The sequence below is a fragment of the Beta vulgaris genome, chromosome 5, assembly GCF_026745355.1.
Source record: "Beta vulgaris subsp. vulgaris cultivar EL10 chromosome 5, EL10.2, whole genome shotgun sequence".
Classification (NCBI taxonomy): domain Eukaryota; kingdom Viridiplantae; phylum Streptophyta; class Magnoliopsida; order Caryophyllales; family Amaranthaceae; genus Beta; species Beta vulgaris.
Window position 1 is genome coordinate 27,810,569 of NC_079206.1, and position 15,400 is coordinate 27,825,968.

The 15,400-nt window shown below is 33.2% G+C and overlaps 1 long non-coding RNA gene across 1 annotated transcript; it reads right to left on the reverse strand.

Moving 5' to 3' along the window:
- Positions 1 to 11,758: 11,758 nt before the first annotated feature.
- Positions 11,759 to 14,906, reverse strand: LOC104893400 (uncharacterized). The gene is made up of 4 exons (XR_790059.4): positions 14,442 to 14,906; positions 13,414 to 13,450; positions 12,888 to 12,992; positions 11,759 to 12,072 (listed from the first exon to the last, which is right to left on the reverse strand). It is a non-coding gene; the product is annotated as an uncharacterized LOC104893400 (long non-coding RNA).
- Between the last annotated feature and the right edge of the window lie 494 nt (positions 14,907 to 15,400).

A 15,400-nucleotide genomic window follows, 5' to 3' on the forward strand; every position in this document is an offset into this window, starting at 1 on the left:
TACATGGGATTTAAATTATATCAAATGGATGTTAAGTGTGCATTTTTAAATGGCTATCTAAACGAAGATGTATATGTTGAACAACCCCCTGGTTTGAAAATAATAATCTCCCAAATCATGTCTACAAGCTTGATAAAGCTCTTTATGGGTTAAAACAAGCACCTAGATCATGGTATGAGAGATTATCAAGTTCCTTTTAGAAAACAATTTTAAAAGAGGAAAGGTTGATAAAACCTTGTTCCTAAAATCTAAAGGAACTGATATTTTGCTTGTTCAAATATATGTTGATGACATCATATTCGGAGCTACTAATGAAACATTGTGCAAAGAATTCTCAAGTCTCATGAGCAATGAATTTGAAATGAGTATGATGGGTGAGTTAAATTTCTTTCTTGGACTACAAATCAAACAAACTGAAAAAGGTATAATTGTTCACCAACAAAAATACATAAAGGAACTATTAAAGAAATATGGCCTCGAAAATTCAAAGATAAATCACACTCCTATGGGAACTTCAACTAGATTAGATGAAGACTCCATAGGAACAAGTGTTGATCAAACAAATATAGAGGAATGATTGGTTCACTTTTGTATCTAACTGCTAGTCGTCCAGACATAGCTTTCAGTGTTGGTTTGTGTGCTAGATTTCAAGCAAATCCAAAGGAGTCTCACCTCACTGCTGTGAAGAGAATTCTTAGATATCTTAAAGGAACAGATGATCTTGGACTCTACTATCCAAGAAGTGATACATTCGAACTAAAAGGATATGCAGATGCAGATTATGCTGGAGATCTTGTAAATAGGAAAAGCACCTCAGGTATGGCACAATTCCTTGGTCATAGTTTAGTTTCTTGGAGTACCAAGAAACAAAACACAGTTGCTTTATCCACTGCTGAAGCAGAATATGTAGCGCTGCTGCATGTTGCTCTCAAATGCTTTGGATAAAACAACAACTTAGTGACTATGGAATAAACTTTGAATGTGTTCCTATTTATTGTGACAATACAAGTGCTATAAGTATATCTAAAGATCCAGTGCATCATTCTAGAGTAAAGCATATACATATAAGACATCACTTTTTAAGAGAAAATGTGAAAAAGGTTTGATTAAACTTGAGTTTTGTCAAACTGATTATCAGATTGTTGATATTCTAACTAAGCCTTTGCAAAGGGATAGATATGAAAAATTAAGGCTTGAGTTAGGGTTAATAAAAATTAAGTGATTGTTCCTATGTCATTCCCCCCATGTTTGAATCAATTTGAGTGACCTTGTGTCACTAGTAGAATAAACGCTATTTGCTGCGGTGATATTGCTGCGGATTTACCTATACGCAGCAATATAACACGCAAAAAAAAGGAAAAATAGAAATTGACAATATTGTTGCGGTTCCCGCCCAAAACCGCAGCAATATGGTATCAACAGGAATTTTTTGAAAAAAATTTGACTTTTTGACCCAGATATATTGCTGCGGTTCTCGTCAAAAACTGCAGCAATATATTAAAATATTATTAAAAAAATAATATTTTAATATATTGCTGCGGTTCTTGAAAGAACCGCAGCAATATCCTTAAAAAATAGTTAAAAAAAGAGTATAAATGCGTGAAATACCACTAGGGTTTGTTATTTTCCTACAAATTCTCACAGCCGTTCTTTCCTCTCCTCAGTCCTCACCCTTTCACCCTCCCTCCTCTTCGACCCTCCTCCCGTCATTCACCCTCTCTCCTCCCGTCATTCACCCTCCCTTCTCTCACAACGATATTGTAAAAAGCTTAATAGTTACCCCGAAAAGAAGAAGCTCACTAATAAAACAACAAGCTCCTTGTTCTGTAGACTAGTGTGGTCATTCTCTATGTTTTCCACAAGAGATCTGCAGTAATAAAAGATGTAGTCAGATCATCGAAGGAGAAAAATAAGATGTAACACAAAGAGGCCATCAGTTTCGACCAACGTTCGTCCACCAATGTTCGTCCGCCAGATCTTCAACAACCACGACCAACGCTCAGAGCTTCAACCACGACCAACGTTCGTCCGCCAAAGCTTCAACCACGACCAACGTTCGTCCGCCAAATTCAACCGTGGTTCGTCGCTCGCAGACCCTTCGTCGTTCGCTTGAAGACCGTTGGACACCGTCGGCAACCGTTCGACAGCGTCGGCCGTTCGATCTCTGTTGTTCCTTTTTTATTTCATTTCCTTGTTTTTTCGTTTGGGGTTGTTACTCTGTTAGAGTGCTTGTTCTGGCTTGTAATTATGTTTTGATAATTTTCGTTTTTAGTGCTTGTTCTGGCTTGTACCTTTGATGAGACCGTGGCTGTTCATGGCATTTGTAGTGGGTAGATTTCTGTTTTGATAATTTTCGTTTTGTTTTGATAATTTTCGTTGTTAGATGTGTGTAGATTTTGTGTTTCAGTTTCTGTAGATCAGTTTCTTATTTCTTTTTTTTTATATATTTATTGTTTTTATTATATTTTTTTTGAAATGAATTAGTTAGTTCTTAGCTATATTGTAATAATATATTTTAATTTGGGTTTTTTTATGTTTTTGAATTTTGTATAATAATTTTTTGTCATTAATTTCAATGAGTAATTTGTTTTATTTGCTTTTAACCTTTTTGTCTTTCAAATTTGATGGTAAAATGCAAAAAAAAAAAACATTTTTTTTTTACTTGTACAGACCCTATTGCTGCGGTTTTACTTAAAAAACCGCAGCAATATGTCTAATTTTATTATTAAATATAGCATATTGTTGCGGTTTTACCTAAAAACCGCAGCAATATGCTTTCTAAATCTGATTTAAAATAAATATATTGATGCGGTTTGGCATAAAAACCGCAGCAATATTTGTCAATATTGCTGCGGTTTAAAACCGCAGCAATATAATTAATACCTATTGCTGCGCCCTTAATTGCTGCGCGCCCAAAAACGCAGCAATAGGGCACTTTTTAACCGCAGCAAATAGCATTTATTCTACTAGTGTGTGCTAAAAATAATTGTGTTTAATTGCCTAAGACCATTGCAAATTGGAATGTTGCAAGACATAAACATGAATTCAAAGAAATTAAACAACTCACAAATGTGACATAATACTCCCCTTACTGTTCCTAAGGTTAAGAAACATGCATGATATGAAGGACATAGATATATATAGCATTAGTTGTTCCTATAGCACAAGTTCCTTAGCATATATTTTCTTTCAAAAATTAAAACTCATAAAAATCCGAAAAATCCGAAAAATCCCAAAATAAGGGGAATCAAATTAAATTAAATCTTGGTTCTTATTATCTTTTCGTTTTCTTCTTTTTTTATTTTTACTTTTATTTTTTTTCTTACCCACGTGTCATAATTACTATTACATGCAAAACTTCCTTCTTTAATTCATCCTAAGAAACCGTGTTCCTCTCAATCTCTTCATCTTCACCATAGCCGAAACCTCATCACACCCTTTGATACTCCATAAAAACCTCCAAACCTTCACAATCATGGCAAAAACTTCAAGAAACTCTCCTTTTCCCACATCAAAAACTACCGACACTTCAAAAATGGAAAATACTTCATCTCCAACTAAAACCCTTGAAACCGACATAATTCAAGAAAACCCCATAGAGGAACAACAATTAGAATCCTAGAAGGAGTATGCGCAAAGAAAAGTTAATGGGGAAGACGATGAAGAAGAAACCCCGGAACAATCTCAGGGGGAAGAAGAAGAAAATGCACCTGTTCCTTCCAAAGGAACTGTTTCTTCTCTTCCAAGAAAAGGGTCGAACGAAGTGAATCTAGGTATGTTTGGGTTTTTGCGTCGATTTAGAATGGGCTAATAAAATAGAATTTCTAGAATTAACCTCCATCCTAAAGGAACAAGGCATGGAATTCTTGTTTGAATTCGCCTTTAATAATGCTCTTGTTCCTCTAGCTATGGATGATTCTTGTGCAAATTTTGTTAATACTAATGGAACTTGCACAACTGAGGTTAGAGGAAAGAAAATAAGGTTTAATCAAGCCACTTTGAACAAAGTATGGGAAGTTCCTTGCAAAGGAACTGATTTGTACTTTAAACGGAAAGGAACTGTTTCCTTTCCGAATTTTCCTCAAGACAAAATCTTAGAATATTTTGGAGGAACGCTGGCCAAAACAAACTTAACCATAACCTACTCTCCCCCTTCACAAAGTGCTATTTTAATTGGTTTGGAGAGCACTCATTCCTCGAACTGAAAAGAGGAATGAAGTGGGTCTCTGGATATGTGTTACATGTTTTGCTTGGACCACCACATACAAATCAATTTCCCTTCCCTCTTCATTCAACATTTAACTCACTTATTGAAACAATGTGTATTGGGTACGGTCCTTGATAACTTCTTTACTTCATCACTTTGAAGTAAGACTTACGGTTGGACCACAATAGGAGTCAAACAAGGGAACATCTTGAATGAGAAGACCCTAAATGGACTTGGTTGTCTGTCCAAGAAGGTGTTCTCATTCAAGGAAGATGGCTTCCAGTTCCTCAGGAAAAAGAAAACTGCCCAAACTGACTTAGAAGAGGATAGATGTTATCTTGGATAACCCTGTTCCTAAACGGAGGAACCGAAACCTAAGAGGCGCAAACACATTGCCATAAGCCTAAACCTCTGTTCCTCGAGAGTGAGGAAGAGCACTCGCGAAAAATTGCTCATGTTCCTGTTCCTTCCAACGAGGACTCTCCATTAGTCCTTTCGGATAATGAGGAACAGGTACCCTCACTCTCAAGGAACCACTCCACCACCATCTCCAAACTTCTGTTCCTTTCACAAAATTCCCTCCATTTCACTTTCATCCTTCTTTGTTCCTTCCAGTTTTGAGCAGTTGAAGGATGAAATAAAAGGCCCAAATCCTTTTGCTTCCACCTCCACAACTCTTCCACCCACACCACCATTCTTTCCTCCCATTTATCACCCTTCACCTTCTGTTTCCATTCCTGGAACAGATACCTTCCACTCAACCCCTCCAGTTCCTTCCAAAATCCCCATCTGCCTCAGTTCCAAGGGTAAGGAACAGGAACTCCGGATGATGCAACTGGGTTAATGAATTGCTTCCTGCCAACATATGATAAATTTTAATCATCTTCATTGGACTTTGGATGCCAAAACTGATACATGTAAGTCTTATGAAGACTTGAGTGATACAGTGGTTGCGCAGCAAAAGAAGATGGACTCTATGGCTGTGCCTTGGAGGAGCTGAAGGAACAGGTTGGATCAACTCATGGGGTGGTGATGAAAAATTAGAGGATGTGGTTGAAGAAGAAGTTGTAGAGGAACACCATTCCCCTTCCCTTTCTTAGTTTTTTTTGTTTTGTTGTTCCTGTTTCTTTATCAAGGAACACAATTTTGTTTATCCTTTTTCTTTTCTTTCTTTGTTTTGTTATGGAACAAGTGCTATATAATCAATGACTTTTGCTATATGTCTTGTTTCAAATATTTGCATAATTTCTTCCTTGGAATGGCTAGTATTATGTGATTGATGTTTGAGCAAGTTTACTCTTTGATTTTCTAACTTAACCCAATGGTGCTTGTCATTGGTCTTAAGGTGTTAAATCAATTCATCAACATGCAGAGTCTATTCTTTTTGAGGATGACAACGGGGGAAAAGATTTAAGGAACAAACTGTACATAAACTTGAAAAAATGAAAATTGAAAAAAATTAAAAAATGGATAAGGTAAATGAAAAATCAAAAATAGGTTAAGGTAAATGAAAAATCAAAATTCAGTTACTTACATAATTGTGTTTTATTTTTCATTTTCTTCTTTATGTTTTTATCATTCACTTATATTATTTGTTATTTTCCTTAGTTTGTACCTTTGTTGTCATCATCAAAAAGGGGGAAATTGTTGAACCCTAGTTTTGATAATGACAAAGAAACAAAGGAACAAACTAAGTAGTGAACTAATGAATTATTTAAGTGTATGGTGTTTAAGGTATCAATAAGGAACTGGGAGAATACGAAGTCAAGAAGAAGTCAAGAGAGGATTTCAAAGGCTAAGTAAAGAAGTTTCTATGTTGATACTGGAGCAAGCATTGGATCAAGAAGAATAGAAGCTAGGCGTTTTATTTTCTAGTTCCAATGTAAAGGAACAAAGAAAGAATGGTAAGGAACTTGGCAGTTATTTGAGAAGATGATTTGTTCCTTTGTAAGGAACAAACTAAGTGGCACTAACGAATATGTTAAAGGAACTGAATAAAAGGAACTAGACTTAGGCGTGAACATATAACGGTTAAAAGATAATTGAGTAAGTCATGCCTAAATTATAGGAAATTAGTTATTTCTAATTTCAAATGATAAAATCAGTTTTAAAAAGAAAATCTGTTTTAGAAAAGATTTTATTTTTCGGAAAATAAGAAAATAAATATCCGGTTGTTAGAAAGATTTTTTAAAGATATTATTTTCTTAAAGATTAAAAATTCAGTTTTAAAGATAAAAAGTGTTTATAAAAACTGATTTTCGGATAAAGCTCAAGGAACTCCTATTACTTAGGAGTAATGGCTGAAATATCCACGTTCATTTATAGTTCATGGGATCATGGGACATGATGTAAAACGTGTTCCTTAGGGGAAGGAACATCATGGGTTAATGGACTTAACATGTACTCATTTAATCCCACGTTCTTCATGATTAACACTATAAATATAGAAGTCTAGATAAGTTCCAAATGTGTCTGACTAAGTAATTAAGTGAGTTTAACTTATTAAGTGTCAGTGCCTTCATTCTCTCATAATAGCCATTTGTTCTTTGCCTTCTTACTCTAATTCCACTAAGCTTATTTCGATCAATTGTATTTTGGTTTTTGGGGTAAGGGAACTTTGAGTGAAGTTCTGTAAGAAAGCTTTGAGTGAAGCTTGTATGTGTGAGAAAACTTCGAGTGAAGTTGAGAGGAACTGCTGTTAAGGGAACAGTGGCTCAGGAACTTGAGTTTAGGAACTCAAGGTGTGGCTCGAGTTAGAATTAGGTTGTAACAAAGTTGTTTGGCCTAATTAGTGAAAGTGTTGAGTTTAAAATCCCTAGTGGTCGAGGTTGTTTCTTCTTGTTGGGCCCAAGAATTTTTCCTCGTAAAAATCCCTTGTGTTCCTTTAGCTTGTTTATTCGTTTAAGTTTTAATTTCCGCAAAAAGTTACGTTTATTTCTACACCTACAATTCACCCCCCTCTTGTAGTGTTCCTAGGGAAATAACAGGTTTTGAATGGCTTTTTAGACTGCTCCGCCCTTTGGTCAGACCAATTAAGATCAAAATATGTTACATCATGTGATCCTTAAATGGGGAGACACGATTATATGTCTACAGAAGCCCCCAGTTTGCCTGAGGTTCAGGAAACAAAAAGTCAAATTATACGGTGTCGGGTCGGAGAATAATTTTAAACGCTATGCAATTTAGAACTGATCTATATATATCGATCTCTGCAAAGCAAGGTAAGATAGGTGCAAAATAACTCAGACAAAGCACATAATGATGCAATAATGCAAACTTAGACTCTCTAAGGATGCACAAGATGATATACAAGGATTAAGATTATGCAAAGCTAAGGGATGACATGTCATGCATGGTCAAGGATATGCAAGAGTAGAATGTATGCAATGCAATGCAAGGTCAGGGTTTTGCAAAGCTAGGATGATTTGGATATGTAGAAAGATCATAATTAGATTGAATAGTTTTCGAAAACTGTTTTTTGTAAATAATCGGGGTTCGTAAACGAGGTCCACAAATTATTGCTTTTCGGGAGTTTGATTTGGAGGAACCACTGTAACACCCCGATAATTCTCTCTTTTCAGAAATACCTTTATAATATAAAAGTAGAGAATTACCCAAGTATTATCGCCCGTGCGATAACATATCGGCTTATTCAGAATTTTGCAGCGGAAAACATATAAATAAACTTTATCCTTTTATTATAAATAAAAATCAAGTACTTTGAAATCAAACAATGTAAATGAGTCTACTCAAACAAACTTAATAAATTATGTTTCCACTAATGCACAAAAATAAAATATACTAGTTACACATTCTTTCCATTTCAGATTCCCAATGATGCACATCTGCGAACCTGTAATGTCAATGCTTTAATGAATCTGCTCACCTAAATGGGTCATCACAGGATCAATAAGGCAAAACCATGATAACAATCACAAACAAAGCATGTAATCAACAAAGCTGAGTACTACATACTAAAACATAAGCATTCCTAACATGATACGAAATAAATAACATGCAAGGATAAATAATACTCCCTCCGTCCCATAATATAAGTCCCCTTTCCTTTTAAAGTGTCCCAAAATATAAGTCTTGTTTCTATTTTCAATCAATAATTATACCCAAAATACCCTCATGAAAATAATTTAACTCCCAAAAAGTCCTCATAATTGCAGCTTCCAATGCACCATTATTAATGAGAAAATAGAATCTCATAACCCATTAAACTCCTCTATACATTAAACTATGCAATATTAATGTTAAGTTTTTAATTTTTTGTTAAAAAGAAAAAAAACAATGTAAGTGTTTCCCAATAAAAATGAATCTTTTTATTTAAATAAAACAAGATTCTAGTTTACCTTAATTCCCGTGTAAAAACAGAATCAGGACTTATATTATGGGACGGAGGGAGTAGTATAATCATATAACATTCTGCAGACAACTTTTACTGAACTAGACTCTAAACATATTTTTATTACTTCAATGGAATAGTTATTGGACTTGAGTTGTCCTACCACCAATGCCTTCATTAAGAAGATGAAATACGAGAGCTACCACGTATTCCAGAATGACCTGCGATATCGAGTAACCTTTTAAAAATAATAATAGGGATGGTGATCAATCCATCTCCCAAAAAAAGTCATGGGCTACCACCATGTACTCCAACTCCTTATGTCCAACTCTAGACGTGCATCAGTCTAAAGTCTACAACTATCCTCGTTACACTTTATGTTAATTACAGATTATTACTTGTTATGACACACATACAAGCAACACAGAAATAACAAATCAAATATTCACCACTGAACTTCTTTTATCTTAGGATTTAATAAGTGATCACAACTTACAACCCAAGGTTACTTTCTTTTAAAACTCAATCCTTCTTATTTGTTGAACCTAGCCAAAAATCCAACTTACCTTTAATAGACATAATTTATCAACTTACCAAATAAGGTCCACAATCCTCATAAAGTAGTGAAAATAATACTTATAAGGGAACACATGAATAACATGATTCAATCTCTATAACATATATTAATTCCCCCATGTGAATTAATAAATAAAGTTCCCATCCACATGCTTGCATCAACAAATCCATACAAACATGACAATCTTTAAATCTCATTATTAACATGCTTGCACATAGGCATAAAACATGTAAAAATCAATCATAATAGAAATCACATATGAACTTATAAAGTTCCTATACATGATACTAAACCTTTTCTCCTTAAATGATGATACTAATCACATAGTACACAGGTATGTATGTACCTTATGTAAACTAGTCGGCAGACCACTTTTAATTCTTTAAAAGTCTCCTATAGAATATTCTCCGCCTAGATATCAATATAAACTAAAATCAATACTCTTAAATAAAAAACAGCAACTTTAAAATATTTAAAATCCCCTTTAAACATATTCAAAAGTTGATTGTACTGTCAAAACATCAATTACTTTTAATTCCTAGCATAGTACTACTATACTAGTAATTAAAATTCTGAGAACTCCATTAATAAAGTCTTTTATGAAATTCCAGCACTTATAAAATCATAAAACTTTCTTTAAACATATGTAAACATGTTTAAATTCATAATCTAAATCAATCTCATAGTATACAACATGCTATTATGGTTTTCTAGTAATTAACACCCTAAAAATCCATGCTTTAATGATTAAAACTTCAATCTAACAATAATAAACAAATCTGATTTTTATTCTTATAATATATAATATATATGAATCAAGATTATTTATTAAAGCAGTAAATTAAAACCAATAATCATGATTAACATTAAAATAAAGCATAAAAACATAGTCTTTAATGGAATCTTGAGGAAGAAGAAAAGAAATTAACCAACAAGAAAAGAACAAGGGAGGCGCCGAAACAGAAGACCCACGACAGCAGCAGCGACGCATGAATCTTGGAGATTTTGAAGGCTTTATGACGTTTCTTGTTGAGGAAGAAACGTTACTTGAAGAACAAGAAAATATTAGAGAGAGAGAAAACGAAAAAACGTGAGGAGAGAGAATGCAAGGCAGCCGTGTGGTTTGAGGAAGAAGAAAGAGAATATTCTTTGTGTGGGGTAAAATAATTGGGTATTAAAATATTTATAAGGAGGCTTCCTTTTAGGCTTAGGAAAAGGAGATTGGGCTCAATTAAAATTGATGAGGAATAGGATATATAAATTAGAACTCCTAACATCAATAGAACTCCTTTTTCCCAATCTACTTAGAATTTAAGTTCCTCAAGTCCACTTACACTTCTTTTCCAAATCAAATTAGTATTTCAAACCTTTTTCAAAGCATGCCTAAATAAAATATTTTTTAACTTTCTTAAATCCTTAAAATAATTTCATTTGACTTTTAAAATAGTCAACCTTTTTAAATAGGCAAATCATTTAAAACTAAATTATGTTTAAATATAAATATATAAATACTAAAATATATTTATAAAATCCTTTAAAATTATGGGGGATAACAGTCTACCCCCTTAAAAGAAGTTTCGTCCCGAAACTTGACACGAAAACTCACATACTTTCAAAAGTTTGAACTCCTCTTTCCAAAAGTTTAAAAAGAATTGTGCCACTTGTGCACACTTTTTCTAACTTAAAACACTTGTGTTACTTATGAACATATTTTCTTATACGAAGAATATACTTCTTTTGCGTAAACATGTGCAAATTGCCTAACATACGCATACATATGCATGAAAATCTCATAAAATAGACAAAAAACGCGAAATTTATCGCATTCTATCCCTCTTAAAGAAAACGAGTTACGCCCGCATAACTCACCTCGAGTAATAAGTCTGGATACTTCTTTCTCATATCATCTTCGGCTTCCCACGTTGCCTCTTCAGACTCGTGGTTAGACCAAAGTACTTTCACGATGTGGACATCCTTATTGCGTGTACTACGCTCTTTCCTGTCGAGAATCTTGACAGGTCTTTCCTCATATGTGAGGCTACTATCGATCTGAGTTCAGGCTCTAGGACACGACGCTTACACTACAAGAAAAATCACATATAGAGGCAAGGGAGATTTGCCTCTGAAACCAAAGATGTAGCCTCTAATTGCCTTTTGAAGCAAATTAGTGGTTGCCTCTAATAGTTCCGTCGCTAATTAATGGTTGCCTCTAAAAGTCCCTTTTTGAGGCAATATAACTAGTTGCCTCTAAAAGACTCGACATTTAGAGGCAACCATATATTCTTGCATCAAAATAAAAATTAGAGGCAATCATATATATTCTTGCCTCAAAATATAATTAGAGGCAGCCATATATATTCTTGCCTCAAAATATAATTAGAGGCAACAATATATATTCTTACATCAAAATATAATTAGAGACGATATAAAATATTGCTTCTAAAACTACATATATTTAGGGGCAACCATATAATTTTATCTCGCAATATAATTAGAGGCAATATAACGAATTGCTTCTAAAAACCACATATATTTAGGGGTAATCATATGATTTTGCCTCGAGATATAATTAGAGGTAATATAAATTTGTTTCTGAAAATTAATCTGTTAAAGGACAACCACATAAATTTAATTCAAAATATAATTATAATCTTCCCTCCTTTACAAAAAGAAATTCAAAATAAATAAAGCTAAAAAATTATTTTAGCATACGAATTACTTGTAGTACAAACACAATACTACAAGTTGTATTTCATTTTCTCTAGTACATTATACATTTACATCAAAATATGATACATCTCCCTATCAAAAACAAAAATAAAATACTAATCAAGACTAAGTGATAATACAGGAATCGTTCAAGATAAAAAACAACAATAAAAAAATGATTAAGTATGCTTTCTCAACATAATTCCAAGTGATCAAGGGCAATGAAACCTGCTAGAAACAACAAAAAAAGCAAGACATGTCAAGGTTTTTCAAGAATTTTCTTGTTTTAGACTTTCAGCGAATCAAAAATAAAACTATGCTTTCATGACACTAACAGACTCAAGTTTTGTCTAATGTGGACAATAATATGATTAGTTGTCGTCTTACCAAAATTGCAAGAGAAGCCTACATGAAAAGTGAGAAATGAATAGGATAGAATGACAAACAAGATAATAGATTTTTTAAAGAAAATAGACCAGAAAAGACAACATGCAGAAGAGAAACAAACTAGAAGTGTAAACAAATTCTTTTTCAATATTGACAGTAATTTATCATGTACTTGCAATTTGGTTGCCTTATAATATTCCTTCGTCCAAGAAACCTCATTTCAAGGCAAAAAAAAAAGGAAAAAAAATCTTCATGACAAATGATTATGCAATTTATGATCACTATTAGTTATCAATATCTAAAACATTGACAATCCCAACTGGCAACCCAAAAGCCCCTGAGAATTACAATCCCAACTATAACTACAGGTCTAATATAAACCACAATAAGAGCAACAAACAGCCCGCAGCAATATAGCAAAACTATTATCTATATGTCTAACGCACCAAGCTATACACAAAATCTATTGAGTACACTGTTCAATTTCAAAGACACAAAAATTTCAAAACTAAAATGTATTAAGTATAGTATGAAATTGATTGAAATTGTAATTAAAGCACTAAAACTGAAGAAATTGTAACTCAAGCACTTAAAGTTAAGAAGTTGTAATTCAATTCTTGAATCAAAACATCGAAATTCATCAATTATGAATTTACCTTGCATTTGAAGACCACTGTAACATATTTTAGATGTAGGAAGCAAGCAATAGCCAGTATACCACTTCAAAGATTAAAAGAAATGCCAGCCTCCACCTGTCGTACCTGTAAAATAATATACAACCACACCTAATTTGTCATCTATAGAGCTAGTTAAGAGATGGATCTTCAATAATATCAATCAAACCAAGGATAACCAAAGAAAACTTAAAGAGGAACAGAAAAGGTAGGGCTAAATATATCATAAATTTCCAATGCTATCATACTAGATAAAGAGCGGCGCACTATCATTTGACGTCTAAATCTCCCATATAAGCATTTTCTATTCAGAATAACAATATTTAGGCACGAGTATAGCTTGGACACACTCTTAATTAGATCAAGAGCCTGATAGTAGAGCAAGAAGTTGATGGTACTGAGGAAGAGACAAAATTTGCAGAAATTTGACATCAATTACACTAATACACTATGACTGAGACTACACAATAAGAGCATCACATACATTAATTACCTAAATATTTCATACCTATATAAATATGGTCACCTCTTTCATCTATTACTGCCTTCAGAAAAAAAAAGGATGGTTAGGCATCATTCAGTCAACTTCAGCCACAATGCTTAAATGATAACAAATAAAAGAATAAAGTAGGTAATATAATATCACAAAAAAATAATCAAGTATTTTAGTTAAACAAACTCATGAACAAAGGTTTGAAGCACATCACTTTGTGAAAGAATATTTAATATCTCAACCACAACGTTTTAAAGCTTATGTCCAAAATTATTAGTGAACTTTGGCATAGCTATCTGAAGAAGAATTACTGAGAACGACCGAAAGTAATAATAGATATAAGTCAAATATCATAAAATTCAAATACATAAAACACCAATTAACTGCAAGCAGATAATTCAAATATAGCAGTTCCATCACAAGAACACAAAATATTCCAAGCTAATAAAAAAATGGCTAAACAATTCAATTGCACGCACATATAATAACTATAAAATTGTCATTAAAAAAATTAGTAAAATTATCATAAAAATTTAGTAAAAATAACTGAACAAACGATCTAAAAGAAGGAAATAGAGATTACAGGTTTCGGGGTCAATGAGAAGACCAGAATGCTGCAATGGAATGCATTCGTAAAACCACATATAGACTCTAGTCTGCAATCAAATGCATTTGTAACAGGACCACTTAAATAAAGATTATAATACAATTCCCAATCAAAGAATTAAACGTCATTACTAGAAATGCAACAAACAATTAAATCATACCTTATGCAGGTCATAACCACATATAAATACGATTTACATAACGAAATAGATAGAAATGTAGGAGAGAGACTGTGCATATAGATCTGAAAAGATGGGAGGCTAGGAGAAAGGAGAGAGGAGAGAAAGAGTGTGTGTAACATCCCTGAATTTTCCGATAATTCACATTTAATTTCTTCAATTCAATTGTTCAAGAACCCTAATTTAACAACATACCCAAAATCGAAATAGATAAATAAAAGAAACGAATTTGAAACTAAACTTGAGTTTAGAACTTACTTTAATAGGGAGATAAAGTTACTCAAGAAATAGACCCAAAAAATTGCCCTTTTGATCCGATTTTCACCCCAAAATATTCAATAGAAAAGCCGAATGAACCCTCTTTGAATTACCCACAAACTCAAGTAATTTCAAAGGTAGATGAAGGAAGGTTGAATTGTGATGAAAGTTGAACAAAATTTATGAATTTAGGGTGTTGAATCAAGTAAATAGAATGATGAATTGAAGAAGAAGATGAACAAGGAGTTTTTTTTTTCTTTTGTTTTGACTTCGTGGGTGCCGAAGTACGAAGTGTATAATGTAGCAGCAGTAATTAGGTATGAGTTGGGGGTTTTGTTTCCTTTTTTCTAATTTCCTGTTTTCTTGAAACTTTTATTTTTCTTATTTTAATATTATAGTTATTATTATTCTTTTTTTGGGGTGTGTTTTATACGGCAAAAAAAAGTTAAATACAGCAAAATATATTAAAAGACTAATCTATCCTTTGGGGGTCATCTATAATGAATGACCCCCTTATACGTGGTTCATCTATGACAAATGACCCCCCTATAGGAGGGTCATATATGACAAATGACCTCATTCTCGTCATACCCCTACTGCGTCAAACATATAATATAACCTGACACGAAAATTTTAGATGTCGGCTATTAAGTTAGGGGGGATGCGATAGACCCATCTCAGAGTTTTTTCAATCCAAACACATCCAACTTTATAAATAAATGTGACATATTGGCTTGTGTGCACAAGTACTTATGGTAATTTATTTTGTTGCATTACTGCACCCCTACGTACGAGATTTTTTTATTATTTTAAAAAATTAAAATTAATCATGGTTAAGTTAGGACTAATTTTAGATGTTGTATTTAGCCTTTTTTTGCTGTATATAACACTTAGGGTCTGTTCTCTCCGGCTTATTTCCAGTTCAGCTCTGGACAATACTTTTACTCTCACATATCACT